We start from the raw sequence: 14,452 nt of genomic DNA, 5'->3' as shown, positions 1-14,452 counted from the left end.
AGACAGAGATATGATAGGTGTCAGCAATTAGCTTTATGACAATCCCCTTGTTAAAAGACGCATAATGCCCTGGTTGGATTGATTTACTGGCTGCCGCTCAGTGACAGCTGCCATACCACAGTCTCACTGTCCACTGGAGTGTGCATTAGGATTTGTGGGGGAAGTAATATGGCTTTTACATTTAACAATCTGTGCCAGGGCAGAGTGGAGGGGCTTGAGAGACAAGTTGACAGAGGGGAGCCTCCCATCACTTGTCAGCATTGTCAGGGGCAATGCCTTATTATCTCCACTCTATTGGCTTCCATTCATGTCATTTATCATTGCCATCGCCTTTCCTTTATGGCCCACATCAGAGAGAGAGGCAAGGTGTGGAGAGGATATATGTGTATCAATATGTTGAAAATTGGCTCAGTATGGATTCCTTGGCCTGTGCAGAGTTCTTTGTTTGGTAGCAAACAGAAGTGGCTTTTGTGTATCTGCCAGCTGGGCCACGACTCTCTCCATCAATGGCACGCCATTCAGCAGATAACCATCAGCTGGCAGCCCACTCCACTGACACCACCACTTCCTCCCAGAGTCAGCAGATTACATTTTAGAAGTTGACAGCTTGTTATCACTCTGGATAGCAGGAGGGCTTAATCTTTTGTTCTTTTCTGACTGCGGGGAGGGCTAAGGAGTCGTCGGCTCAGGCCACTGATTTCACCGACTTCCCTCCTTGTGGCCTCTGCAGTGACACACACACACGGTGAATGGGATACTCTCTCCGCTGCTCTTTTCATCTTCCTTAAGAGTGCCTGCACTTTGTAGAGGGATTACAGTGATGGAAGCCTCAACAGAGCACAATGATATCCATTCAACATGTCTCCCTGGCAGACAGGGGATGGGTTCAAGTCCAATTTGATAATGGGTACGCTGTCTACAGAGGCGGATGGCAGCTCCTGAGGCAGATCTTGTCCTTTAGGAAAAGTCATGTCTGAATCCTACTCGGAACAATATCCACGATCATAACAAGGCTGGAGAACCGTACAGGTGTGCATGACTGCAGCTAATATTGATAGTGTTCAAGGAGAATGTATTCCCTCAAGAAAAATTGAGGTAGAGATAACAGAGCATATGTTTCACTGTGCTAGATGCCAAGGTTTCATAAAGAAAACATAAAATGACTCATGTTATGTTGGACTTTGGTCTGGGGTCCAGCTGTCCTTTGTTGAACCTCTACAACAGCTGGCAAACTGTATTTCTTTGTGGCAGAACCCCAAAGTATTACTTTTATGACCTGATATTCTATTTTAAGAAGTAAGTTATATCTCATAAAAGAGGGGTGTCTATATAAACAGTGGAACTAGTGACCCGAACCATAACCCTGCTGGTCCATAGGAGACATTAAGACACCACAGAAATAGGAGTTCCAGACTACATTTAACACCATGCCATTTGGTATATCTATATAAAATTGGAGCCCATTTCTGTCATCTGCCATTTCTTCCTTTCTTTGTTTAGTAAAGTAGTGGGAAGTAATCCATGATATAATTTCCATCAATTTCTAACAAAATAATAAGCAACTTCTATGCAATTCTATTCTTCTTCTAAGTAAAAAAAAACAAACAAACTACAAATAAACTATTTAAAAAAAACATACAATGAAATTAATATTCTTTTCTTTAATATTTTTGTTGTATACGGTTATGATTGTAGGATATGTTTATTGATATTCAGTGTCAAGTCTATTTGATTATGTGACAGGACACTGCAGGTGGTGTACCAATCAAATGTGTTCAATACCAAAGTCCTATGGGGACTGCCATTACTATTTAACACCATTGGTTTATTTCAGTTAATTTGAACTTGAGCTATGGGTGTCTCATTTAGGAGATGCCCTCTTATGCTGAGATATCTGAAGATACTGACCTATATAGCAGAAAATTTAATTATATGGTTTTATTCAGCTAACAATAATCTGCATAGTTTTTCCTTACTGAACGGATGATAACTTGAGCAACCTTGAACACTGGCATTTATTATCACTGTTTCACTTTTGAAGCTGTAAGACGTCTCCTTGGTGAGAACTGTGGTTATATAAGCTCCCTCTCTCCTCCCACTCTTTCTTTGTATGTCTCTTCCTGTCCATGGTGTTTGCAGCTTCTCAGTCCTACTGGAGGATAGGTACAAAACTCAAACGTACAAGCTTTTTCGATTGAGAAGACTCAACATTTAAGGTGTGTCTGCTATTTTGAAGTGTTTGCAATAGTGAAGACAAGTTTTCTGACAGGAACATGATGTTTGACAGTTTCATACAGCATCTCATCTAGTCAGCGACATTGTATGCTTATGCAACATATTTCTGCTGTCCCATTAAATTAATTTTGCTAAGGTTCATGCTGTCAGAGCATAGACCAGCAGAGTATATTGTATCCCCAGTAACCTTCAAAAGAAGATGAAATATTCCCATCAATATTTAGGCCTTTAGAGATAATTAATTTAGTGCACCAGCTCATATATTCATAAACCCATTTCATTCAGGCTACAAATTAGTTGTGCATTAAAATGTCATTTTAAAATTATTATTACCTTGTCTTTCCATCACTTTTAAGAGACAGATCAGATACTGGAGGAGAAAACTGTCACTTCCATTCAGAGCATGATTTGTGCTTGTAGCTATATGTACTTTATCTCTACTTTCTTTCTATTGTAAATGGTCTTCCATTAAACAAACCTTTTTGTTTCCACAGCTACAGAGTGTATTGAGCTGTGGTTCTTCCACTTACATGACATGGACAGACATTGTCAAGAGACCGCATCTATGATTAGGATCTTCAAAGACATTTGAAAAAAATCTGCCTCTGTTGGATCCACATGGCGCTCTTGCCTGTTCTGCTTTATTTCCTTCTGAGTTTTTAATGTTACTCAGCATGGAATTATGGAAAAGGGCAACCTGAAAGCCCCCCCGCCACCGGCAGGATGACCAAGCCATGCTTTGCTGCTCAGTAGGGTTCCTAACCCTGTCTGTTCGTCAGTGGCTCAAAAGATGCATCTTCAACTCTCCGGAGTTAAAAGAAAGATCACAGTCTGTGTGTTTTATTTCAGTCAATGCCCTCCATCTCATCCCTCATCAAACAGAGTTTGCTTTCGAATCTGTGTTTTATGTTTCTCTCTTTCTATTCTCCAAAATAAGGTTGCTCTAAATTTTTAATTTCTGTGAACATCTCTGTAGTAATGTGACTCATGGCCACACCCAGTGACATTTCCTTCATGAAAAGATGCATCACAAATTAAACAGTATTGCATTCTGCACTTAATACATGTAAAAAAAAAAAAAAAATTCATATATTTTGAACTAAATGCATTCTCATTACTTTCTGACAGTCTTCATATTATATATATATTTATACACTGACCTCTGCTGGTGCAGGGATGTGGAAAATGAAATTTATTTTGTATAGACTGGCACACAGAAGCCATTGGTGAGGGGATCAGATGGCAGGAAAAACAGATTATGTTGCAAGGCTCCCATGGCATAACCCCAGGCATTAATGTTAATGGAAAATCACATGACCTTGCAGTTGCCTCTGAGGGGCTCCATTTAAATCCATTTGAGATGGTCCAGGTCTAGATGAGGCTAGAGAGGTGGTGAAGCAGGCATCCGATACCTATACATAGAAATAGTGTGTTTTCTATTTTTCTTTCTCGGGGTGTCCCAGAGGCCCCCGCTAAGGTTTTTGCGGCTCCCTGAGGCGAGCAGGGGAGAGCGGAACTGAATGTGGAACAGCAGTTACTACAAGGCTTTAGTTGCTGGGAAACCCATGCCCCATGCCAGATGTCATTTGATTTGAACACTGAACAGAATGGCAGAGCTTTACTTTCACTGCTCTATCAAGGTATTGTGTATATACCCCTTGTTTTCAGACAGCTTAATTATATTTGTGTAAAAACCCTGCGATGAAGCTGGCTTGATCAAGTACTGTTTTCTAATGATCATTCTGCTCTGAGAGGAATAAAGGGAATATGAGCAAAATAACACAAACAGGCTTTGTTCATGTTGATGAAAGAATAAAAAAGGCACCACAACATTTAGACGATGTTTGTACATTTTATCATAAACATATAAAACCTGTGGTAGATTTGCATTTTAATATGGATTTAGGGTTAGGGTCATCAGCACAGTTTAATTATATTAAGAGGCTGCTAAATTGGACAGTGCAAACAGACAAGGCTTAAGGGATTACTGGACCTCTGACAGGGAGATCAAATTTTACCTTTGAGCACGAAACAATATGCCCATTTCCTGGCAGGCTGCATGTAGACAGACAGAAGGATGGAGAGTTGGACGGAGCTATTGTGGACAGCCTTGTAATTAATTTCAATCAAATTTACTGCATGTAAAATGGCCTGTTTATCAAAAATATTACTTTCTTTTAAAATTAAGTGGCATGATCACAGCTAGCATTGCAAGCCTCTGTTCATGTAGTGGATGAATCAATAACTTACACATGCTTTTGATGCAGCTTCAGAGAAAATTCTGTACACATGAGGAAACTAGGGAAAAAAATTAGAAATTGAGAAATTTATCAAAGAAAAGAAGAAGCTTTTTTTTTCATTCTCAATGTGGTTTTTAATCAAGTCACTGCTGAAGGTTTAAAAATGTATCGATGCTGTCATTGAAAAGCCAGTGGTTTTATATATTCTGTCTGAAATTTGTTTTAGAAATTGAGAATCAGTTAATTTGGCTGTGATACCCTTTTATTATCATTTCATTAGGCAGGCATTAGGTGCTCTGTTCTGTACTGTTTTACACTTTTCTATCAGCTGATGATGTTTAATGTGTTTGGATGTAAATGTTGGCAATGGCAACACAGAAGGGTAGCTTAAAAAACATTTTACTTATTACAAATCAACCAGTAAAAGGAGGAAAACTAAAAATAAAAATGTATACAGTTATGGGTGCTTTGTCTAATTATACCATAATAACACTATGACAATTACACACAAAGTTCTTTTAACCTTATTTCAACATGATTTGTTTTCTACCAAAACAACCACCAATTCTTTCCTAGTTTGACAATATCTGGTGATTGTGACCACACTGGGTTATGGTTTAGGAAGAATGCCATGACTTCCTGGGAAAATGTGCTGAAAAATAGTGCTCAACAACTCCATTAATACTTAAACAAGATATCGATCTGTCCTTAGCCTAAGCTTAAACCTAGCACTTACAGGGGTCTTGATGTGAACTTTGGTGTCTTGTGTTGTACAAAGATCTCATTCACTGTAACCAAAAGAACAGTGATCCTTCATTTTCCAATTCTCATTCCTCTAAAGAGCAGGCAATACAGGCGCTCTGAAGATGTGATTTTTGATGCAAATCACATGTATTTGCATTTCACACTGTAGCTCTTTGCCACAGTGTGAAATGATAATAATTTTGGGTTAGAGTTATTGTTGGATGGTTTGTGAAAGGGCATTTGCATTTGTGTGTGTGTGTGTGTGTGACAGAAATTACCCCAAACACAGTCAAATTGTAGCCAGTCCGCTGAGCAAAGCTGAACTATGAGCACCTAATAAATGCCAGCTACTAAGGTTAAATATACATCACTAATGTCATATTACCCCGCACCCCCGAATGGGAGGCCAGGGGTATTATTTTTGGTTCGGTTTGGTTCTTTGTTTGTTTTTTAACACTCTAGTAGCAAAATTATTGGTTCAATTCATACCAAATTGGGTTTATAGATTGCCAGTGACCCAGAATAGATGTGATTACATTTTGGGAAACATAGGTCAAAGTTTCAATTTGTCATGAATTCTTAAATGTCTTTTTTTTTCCCATTTACTTATAATGGGCAAAATTTCACATGTTTGTAGCAACAAAACTATTGGTTGAATTCATACCAAATTTGGTTTATAGATTTCCAGTGACTAAGAATAGATGTGGTTATATTTTGGGAAAAGTAGGTTAAAATTATATATATGTTTTTGGAAATTTTACATCTTTTTTCTTCCCCATTTACTTATAATGGGCGCAATTTCTAATTTCTGTAAAAACATCAATTTGTTTCAACTTACTTCAAACCTGGCACATATATAGAGGCAATTGATATGCTGACATCACCACATGCATAGACATGATGACATCAGTTAGATTGATGCCAAAATAAGCTACACTATGTGCAAGGGGCGGGGTTTGTTGTGCCTGGCACCACTTGTTATTATTATTATTAGTAGTAGTAGTAGTAGTAGAAGTAGTAGTGTGTGCTAGTATACAAATAGGCAACAATTTTGCCTCGTCTATGTTATTTATGAATTTCAGTGCATTGATGTTTGTGAGGTGACATGCAGGGGAAACTACTACTCTGCAGAGAACTGCCTTTCTAATCTGAAAAATGGCCAGAGGTGTAAATTTGTGCAGACAATTTATCTGAACTGCTGGCACTTCAGGTGTCTCTTCTCCCTGAGAAACCCACTGCTGTTTCTTCAATTGTCCTTTAACAATTACTGGGGGGAGAGATTAGGGAGAGACTGTTTCCAGTTAAACTGCAGTTTGCTCAGCTACCATTGTGCAGGCCATCTAAGCCAAGGGATAGAAAGCTCTCAAGCCAACTGCAAGCCAAATAAAGAGGTGGAAAAGGAGGGGGAGGCAGATAAAAGCTGACACCCAATGTATTATAACTCAACTCTATTAGATATGAGCTTCTGCTGGGGTGAAGCACCATGGCTTAAGGCAAAGATACTGCTTGCTCATTGTGCTGTGTAGCTACTGTGTTCTGTATACTGCACAGTTTCTCATGCATGATTTAGTAAACTCGAAATCTTACTTTAATATTCAAGTAGCAATAGAGCTGGCTAGATAAAAGAATGTGCTCATGTTGCAAAATCTTTAAACTTAAAGCTTAAAAATGGCTAGTAATCAAAAAAGAGAGAAAATGTCAATGAAACGATCTTATCTCTTGTTTACAATTGCACAGGCTAATTTTGCAGGAGCTTAAAAAGCACAAACTTAAAATCTTAAGTCTATTGTGCCATGCACTTATCATCCAAAACATGTGGAAGAGTTGGTGTGCATTTTCAAAGTACTGTGACTCATGAAAGACAATAACTGTAACACATACATACGTAGGCATGCAGCAAGGTCTATACATTTGCATTTCACTTCTGATTCATTCTTCACACATCATCAGGCTGCCCTTAAACCAAAGCAGACCTTTAATACTGTACCCTAATACACTGCTCACAACAAACACACCTGGGCAAGTAAAGTTATTTTGTTGAATAGGAAAAATTATGATGAGGAAAGAAGCACATTCAAAACATTTAGTTACAAAGACAACAAAGTACATGCCAGACTCCGACTGCAAGATATTTTTATAAGGTCAGAGTTACATTAGACGCCTATAGAACCATAAACTCCTACTATGAATTGGCTTCCAAGCATGACAGACTAGAAATTATGGCTTATTGTCTGTCACAACCTGCAAAATATCATCAGAGACTGACATCCACTAAGTGCTCCTTACAAACAGAGCCATGTACAGCCAATGAATGAATGAATGAAATAGTGTTGACATCTATTATCACCGTTCTGATCGGTATATAGCAAAATGTATTTAAATCACTAGATCAGATTAATGTATATGTTCATTTTACAATGTTTAACACATAGTTATTTAACGTAAGTTCTCTATGAGATCATTTAGTTTACTTTAAAACAAAAAACTGTGTGATGTAAATGACACAGAGTGCTTTGCTAATGGTAAAATGATAACATTATGTTTTTCTTACCTGAATCCAACTGATTTTGTTAGTCTGTTGATTTACATGTAAAATCTCTAAGGTGACAGCTATCAGTTTGGTGCGATTGCTGAATACATTTGCCATCTTCTTACAAGCTAACACAACTATTTCCCTGATATTTATCATAAATATTAAATATTGCTTGTCCTAATTTGCGTATTTATACATAATGAGTGGGCCACTTGCATGTGTGTGAATATCTGTGTCATTATGACTGGCCTTTTTTCACCTGACACCAAGCCTGAAAGCATCTGACAATCAGGGGAATATTAGAGGTTTGGAGAGATTCCACTCTGGCTAAGTGGCTCTTATTCCAGCAGAGTGTGACACCGCTCTGATATTCATAATGATTCACCCTGCTGTTGACACATGTTAGAGCTGCTACTCGGTGCAGTCTCTGTTCTGTTGCTTTTCCTGTGAAGGTTTTGTCCCACGAGGACTTGGTAGACCACTTTATCAGCATTTCTTTAAGAAGCACTTAGAAATCATTTTATTACAGACACATTTGTTTTATTAATTTGTGCAACTGAAAGCTATTGTATTAAGACTAAATATTCAATGGAAAGGTAAAAATGCAGATCTCCACTGTGTCATCTGTTCGATAGTGTTGGAGGTACACATGTGAATAAGCCACTCTTGTTTCTGAGACATGACACAACTTGACGCACACAGGACTTTTCATTATTCGCAGCTGCTTAAAACCGCCGTCTCTTTAATGCTACATGCCAAGCAAAAGGACACTGGATCCCTTTATCAGGACAAAGGTTGGACTCATTTAGAAATTAAATGTGTGGCCTCTGTCTATCAGGCTGGAAACTCTGACCACAAGGCCACTGAGGTGCAATGAAAAGTGAAGTATTTGGGAAACAAATGTTCTCTCTGCTATGCACTCTGGTTAAAACTGAACACACACAGAATGAGTGTCATTCTTCTGCATCTATGTGCACTTTCAATTTCATGTATGGTTGCTTTTCTGCATGCATGTGCTGGTATTTATTTTGTGTTGCCATGTTCATTGGGCAGTTTTAGGACTAAGACAAAAGCAGAGAAAACAAGGTTCACGCTTTATTGGATATGTTGTTAATGCTAAGTTCAAATACTATATTGACTTGGATTGTCATCTAACAGGAAGGGAAATGATATGAATCTAAAGTGGAATTTAATCTGTACCAGTGCTATTGTTTCATGATTCACATATCTATGATGATCATCAAATATCCCAGTTATGACAGAGTTTATAAAGTATTCTGTTGTCTATCTACAGCTGGATTTGGTTTGTTTACATGTTAGAGAAATGTCAGCCTCTTAGCTGTTGTAATGGCAAATTATAGACCACTGTGTTCTCTCCCTTGTCATTAAAAGATAGATTCACAGTTGTATGTCTCTCTGTCTGCCAGACCAAGGTTGGCAGGCAGATATTTTATCCAAACCAGCTCTATTCTGTCCCTGTTAGGAATGTGCTAAATGTGTGTCATCTAATATGTTTTTCTAAGGTTTTGGGTAAAATCAAGTTATTGGTATGTTTATACTATTCAACCAATTATGAAGAGACACACTTTGCCCATCCCCTGTTTTGGATCAATGAAGGAGCTCTGATATTTGCAGTATATCAGCTTTCTACAAGCAAAAGAACATTCACAACAGGATTCATCTGTGTATTCTATTGAACAGTCTCTGGTCTCACAACCTTGTTCCAGTACATATTTCCTGTAAAACACACCCAGAGAGCTTGTTGACAGATAAAATACCTATCATTTCATGTATGTGCTCATTCCTGTTTTCGTTGGCATCATCCATTTGTAGACATGTGGACTGATGGTTAATGAAACTGTATCTGTGTTGTTCAAGCATGCTCTTTGTTGTCCTCACCATTTTTATGTCAGTGTTTTTATTTTGTTTTCAGTTTGTGCAGATTGCAAATATATAATGATGAAACTATTATGCTATCATTCAGTCAGCATATTCTATTATCAATACCTTATGACCAACACAGCTCAACTTACAATGTTCGATTCTTTATGCTTTGCGAGTGTATGTCAGGTAATTAATTAATGTAATAAAATTAGCTCTTATACATATTTTTCTATTGTTAGATTAGGAATAGTTAAAAACAATGAGGAGGACAAAAAGATGTTTTAACTGCTGTATCACTGATGACATACATTCATTTTAATTAATAGAAACCTGTAACTTACACAAAATAAGAGGAATTGAAGCTAAAGTCAGTGGTGGAATGTAACGAAGTAAAAGTACTTCGTTACTGTACTTAAGTAAATTTTTATGTATCTGTACTGTACTTAAGTAAATTTTTTATGTATCTGTACTGTACTTAAGTAAATTTATGGAGGGGTACTTTTACTTTTGCTTCACTACATTTTAGAGTGGGTATCTGTACTTTTTACTCCACTACTTTTCAAATTGTGTTTGTGTTACATGCTGCTTTTGTTTGTTTTTTTTTCTTCTTTTTGTAAATTGATTGTTCTCCCATGAACACAAAGTGCTGTGCAACTGTACACATCACCATAATCCAGCTGTAGAGGTACAGCTGGATTCATCTTCTCTCCCAAAAGAGCATGGCTCAATTAAAAAAACTTGAAAATCAACTCCTTTTGAAGTTGAATCATAAATACTGGTAATATTAAGATTTAGAAATGTCTGGCCTGTTGGGTTGATTACTATGCAGAAGATTTTGTTTATTGTGTGTCCTCTATACAGTTTGAGACCAGAGCTTGTTCTGCTTCTGTTTACAGTGCTCAGTACTAAATAAGTTGAGCAGTCAGTTATAATGCTGTTCTTGATTATTGTGCTCAGTTCTAAATGTATTGATGTGATACACACTGAGTACAAGCTCAGTCAGAATGTTTATTTTACCAAACGGCTTCCAAGTACAACATCCTGTAACCAGGTAAAAGCCTAACGGTCACACTGCCAACTAGTGGTGAACACATTTCACATCACACATCAATACATTAAGTAAAAAAATGAGCAGCCATTTATACGCTGGTTCTTTCGGTTCTTTCTTTGTATATTTACCAAACGTCCAATTCCATCACTTTTAATCAATATTTACTTTATTAAATATAATGGTTGAATCTGGATCAAACACATTTTCTTTTTAGTTTTTAAGTAAATTTAAAATGAGTACTTTGTACTTTTACTTTTCCCTGGATACTTTTACTTTTATTAAGTACATTTTAGCCCCTGTATCTGTACTTTTACTGAAGTCAAAAAAGTGAGTTCCTTATCCACCACTGCTTAAAGTGTTTAACCTCTAGTAAATAATTCATAAATAAGTTTCCACTTCTATAGAATATTTACAACCACTAGTTTAAGTTGACTAAAATAAAAAATGCAGAGAGAGACATACAAAGACGGAATGAGACATGGAGAGTGCTAGAAGGAGGCGAGTGAGAGAAATGAAAAGCGACAACAAGGTAACAGTCTGAAGAATGTTCAAATAAGCAGAATGAAAAGAGTAGCTGCGTGTTGAGACATTTACCACTCAAGTTTCTTTATGTAACCTCAGTTGATTGTGAAGTATTGGACTGTGTCTGTGTAGAAAATGGAAGACTGTTGGCGAAGATGTGTAACTGACCTGTGTAACTCATAAAGTTAGCGACTGTGACAATATTGCTGAGCGATTGTCATCATCATCAGAAATGGTTTTATGTGTGGATTACTATAGCAGGCAATTTCATCCTATACCCATAACCATAGCAAAATTTGAGCATGTCTTTGTATTTTGCAGAAAAAATAAATAAAGACTATAAAAAATGTATGAGGGTCAGTAAAACTATACACAACCTCAGTATAATATCTGTGTGTGTGTGGGTGTGTGTGTTTTGTTGGAAAATCCGAGCAAGTATCAGTCTTTACAACCTACGAGGCCTGAACAATCCACCATGTAAGGGTAAAAACACACTAACCTGGCCCTTGTTGCTGGACTGTTTCAGACAGATCCTGCTGGTGGAAGAAGAGAACCAAACCTCCAGCAGCGAACAGCAGGAAGATCCACAAAGAACGGGCAGCCTCCTTCTCCGTCCACACAGGAGTCCACCACCATCCTCCACTTCATCCACAGCATGGTGCAGCACAGTCAGACTAATGTAATAAGTTCTGAAGAAATCAAAGAGACCTGGAGATAGGAAACAAAGAACAAAAGTTGAGTGAGTGAAACAGACAGATTCTCACAGACCAGGTAAGCCTGGAAAGCACTCATGAAGCTAAAAACTGCACTGCACTGCACTGCACAAAAAAAAAATGCAACATAGTGTACATTTAATGTCAGGTTCCATACTGCATTAAGGAGAATGTGTATCTACAGCCATAAAAAAATAATGATGAAGATACATTAAAAATATAAGATATAAAACTTCATAAAAACCCCAAAGAGGTAATGCACAAGAAACATGACATGACAAAATAATAAATTATTATTTTATTATGTGATTATTAATGACCTGATGGAGTAGTGTATTCCAGCACAATACCTTCAAAACACAACAGCTCACTCTATTCTATTCTATTCTATTCTATATAATATTTTCTATATTAATGAATTCTGTTGTATTCTATTGTATCATTGCATGAAAAGTGGGGGTTTTGTCATTAATGTCACTGTAAATTGCTTTGGAACTTCAAATTAACACAACAAATTATTCTATTCTATTCTATATTAACGTATTGTATGTATTCTACATTAATGCATTGTATCGTATTGTATTCTACATTAATGTATTGTATTGTATTGTATATTAATGTATTGTATTGTATGTATTTTTTCAGCAGTCTATCCTTGAACTCATATCCTTCAAACACACAGTAGCACAATTAAACAAAAGTCAAACTGTCAGACTTATACAAGATTTGCACTGTTTATACGGTGCTCTCCACTACCATCACAAAAACAGGCTATAAGGGAATATACATTTTGGAAGAATGGTGTTCATCCATCCGTATTTTCAACTCTAAATCACTATGGGGCTTCTGGTGGCACGTTGTGTCCAAATACCTCTGTCTGACCTGTTTTGCTTTTTTTTTTTTCTGAATTAAAACAGTCAACCAATAGGGGCAGACTTTGATCTGTTATGTGTTGGATGGGTTGAACAGTGCAGAAATGATGGTAAGTAGTAGAACTGACTTCCTATACATTTATTGTTTGCCCTTGAGTTGTATCAGCCTCTTACTGAATGTGCTCATGCTGCAGGCCAACATGTCACTAAGTGGACTGGAGTCATTGTCCATAATAACCACTGAGGACAGACATCTCCACGTCAGTCCCATGGATCCTCAGTGGAATGGATGCTGCCTTATTTCTGCTAGATCACAATCAACTTCTTGGTCCTGGACACATTTATTTGCAGGTTATTAATTCCAATATCCGTCCGATAATTTAATTTGCACATCGCTTCAGCTCAACTTGTGTCTCAGTAAAGAGAAACATGATTCTAGAGTGTGAACCTTAAGTCAATGATGCAGATTGTGAGCAGAGGAAGGGAAAATAATACTTACTCCACAATTTTAAGACAACCATGACTCTAGGGTTTGTATTTGTATCCCAGATGTAATGGAGTATATAATGTCAGCTGACACAATAGCAAGGAGAGCACGGCATATAAAAGTACATAACCATCAACCAGGAAAAAACATGCCACATACCACACATAAAACACAATCTCAAGGTTGTGCATATGGTGTATGTGTATTTGTCCATTGTCGTGTAATGCAGAAACAACTGTTCTCTTTATTAGCATCCCTTGTATAAAATATGTTAATGTGTTCCTGACCATGGATTCATAACATCTGTATTAGAAGGGGCAGAACTACTTAATGTTATAGCTGTTCAACAGGTGGAAGAGTGATAGACAGACAAACAGACAGGTGGTGGTAGTATAGAGATAGAGATAAGAGATACATATATAGATAGATATAGATATAGATATAGATATAGATAGATAGATAGATAGATAGATAGATAGATAGATAGATAGATAGATAGATAGATAGATAGATAGATAGATAGATAGATAGATATAGATTATAGGGAGAAATGATAAGCGCCAATGAAAAGTATGTCAGTTAAACAATATGTTGGTTTTAAAAAGGAGAGAACTACATAGAAAAATATAATGGAAGAAAAGTAAAGGAAACAAAGCTGTGCTGTGTTGTTTGACGCTGACACTGTGCCAGCGCAGTCCACCACAAAACCGTCTTAAGCATTTGTTCTGCAGTGCATTTCTAGGGTTCTCCACTGACGGTTACAGCAATGCATTAATAAACTGTTGTATCTAACCTCCATATACAATGCTTCACCACTTCTTCACAGTGTCCTAGAAAACACAACTGCATAGAATTCTAATACATTTTGAGGCCTATCCATATGGTGGTTATGTAAAAGAAATAGAAACTATTACCAAGTCTATGTCATTAATGAATGATCACATGTTAAACAGAGTAAACACAGAACGTGAGCTGCTGCACAGTCATGTTTCAAATACTGTCTTTATTCAAGACAAAAACTGGTTTCTCTTATAAATCATGCATTTTTACCCTGCTGTGATGAAGCTTTGCAGTCAGATGAGATCATTCATCAACCCTGCCAGCTATCTCATGTTGCTCTTGCACATAAAATGTAAATGTACTTTGTCAAAAGGGTTTCATTATATTTGTT

General features: G+C 37.1%; 1 protein-coding gene across 1 annotated transcript in view; it reads right to left on the bottom strand.

Moving 5' to 3' along the window:
- The window catches only part of chst8 (carbohydrate (N-acetylgalactosamine 4-0) sulfotransferase 8), a 146,075-nt gene extending 134,274 nt beyond the window's left edge, over positions 1 to 11,801 (bottom strand). Inside the window, exon 1 of the mRNA XM_030130405.1 lies at positions 11,709 to 11,801. The gene's annotated coding sequence lies outside the window, so the exon portion shown is untranslated. The remainder of the gene's footprint in view (positions 1 to 11,708) is intronic.
- Between the last annotated feature and the right edge of the window lie 2,651 nt (positions 11,802 to 14,452).

This window comes from Sphaeramia orbicularis, chromosome 3 (assembly GCF_902148855.1).
Source record: "Sphaeramia orbicularis chromosome 3, fSphaOr1.1, whole genome shotgun sequence".
NCBI classification, from domain to species: Eukaryota; Metazoa; Chordata; class Actinopteri; order Kurtiformes; family Apogonidae; genus Sphaeramia; species Sphaeramia orbicularis.
The sequence above is the reverse complement of the archived record's forward strand: the minus strand, read 5'-3'. Positions and strand labels throughout refer to the sequence as shown.